The 1,239-nt window shown below is 38.4% G+C and overlaps 1 non-coding gene across 1 annotated transcript; it reads right to left on the bottom strand.

Moving 5' to 3' along the window:
* Positions 1-352: 352 nt before the first annotated feature.
* LOC121216534 (small nucleolar RNA R71) lies at positions 353-458 on the bottom strand. Its single transcript, XR_005912714.1, has one exon. It is a non-coding gene; the product is annotated as a small nucleolar RNA R71 (small nucleolar RNA).
* Positions 459-1,239: the final 781 nt, after the last annotated feature.

Here is a 1,239-nt window from a genome sequence, read left to right on the forward strand (position 1 = left end):
TCTCAGCCGTGGGAGGCACACGATTGTGTGATCCCTACAGTCAAAATTTTCTAACTTTTTCTTAAACTTTCCAAATGTTTCTAATTTAGTCCCAAATTATTTTTAATGTATTTCCAAGGCCTCGAGGGCTCGATTTAGGGACAATATGTATGTGAATGAATAATTTATGTTATGTTTGTATTAATGTATGAAATGTATGTTTTAATGTTTCGTTTGTACGATAATGCTCCGTAACTCTATTTTGGTGATGGATAAGGGTTAGGGGTGTTACAGGCACCAAGGTTTATCACGACATGGGATGAACTCGTTGGAAAGTTCTTACAGAGGTTTTTCCCAATTAGGAAAGCAATTCAATTAAGAAAAGAGATTGCTGTTTTTAGACAAATTGAGGGAGAAAGTTTCCATGAGGCATGAGAACATTTGAAAATATTGATTCAAAAATACTCGCACCACGGATTTCCTAAGTGGATGCGACAACATGTATTTTATAATGGGTTGGATGCAAATGCACGATCTGGACTAGACGGAGTAAGAGAAGGAGCCTTTATGAACAGAACGTATGAGGACGCGTACGAAATCATTGAGAACATGGAACTAAAATCTTGTCAGTGGTCGATTGAACGATTCAAATATGGCCAAAAACTTACTATGGTCAAAGCTATCCAAGAGGATTGTAAGTATCAGCAAATAGTGGATAAACTTAACCGTATTGAATCTGCTTCTACACTGTCTATGCATGGAGGAGACAAGCCACTCTTCCAATATATCAATAATCCTGCTGAGAATATAAACTACATTGGGAATAGGGGTAGAAACCCTTATTTGAATACATACAATCCCAGCTAGCTCGATCACCTAAACGTGAGATTGGGAGGAAACCAAGGAGGAGGTAACAATTCAAATCAAGTTAAAATACTAATTATCAATCTCCTTATTTGTAGAAACCGCAGGATAGGGCTAACCCTAGTGGCCATACTACATGTGGTCAAGACTAGACATAATTGAGGGAGAAATGGAATCAATGAGAACAAATGTCAAGTAGGTGCAATTTGAGTGCACCAACTCAACAAGAACATTAACAAAGCTCGAGGATTAGATGAGCCAATTAATGAGCACGATGGGAGATATCAAAAGACAAATTGGAACAAGTATTCCCAGTAACAGGGAAAATAACCCACGGAGGGAAGATAAGGAGCATGTGAAGGCTATAGCTCTCCGATTGGGCAAAGTACCGAGTAG

Source organism: Gossypium hirsutum, chromosome D04 (assembly GCF_007990345.1).
Source record: "Gossypium hirsutum isolate 1008001.06 chromosome D04, Gossypium_hirsutum_v2.1, whole genome shotgun sequence".
NCBI lineage: Eukaryota > Viridiplantae > Streptophyta > Magnoliopsida > Malvales > Malvaceae > Gossypium > Gossypium hirsutum.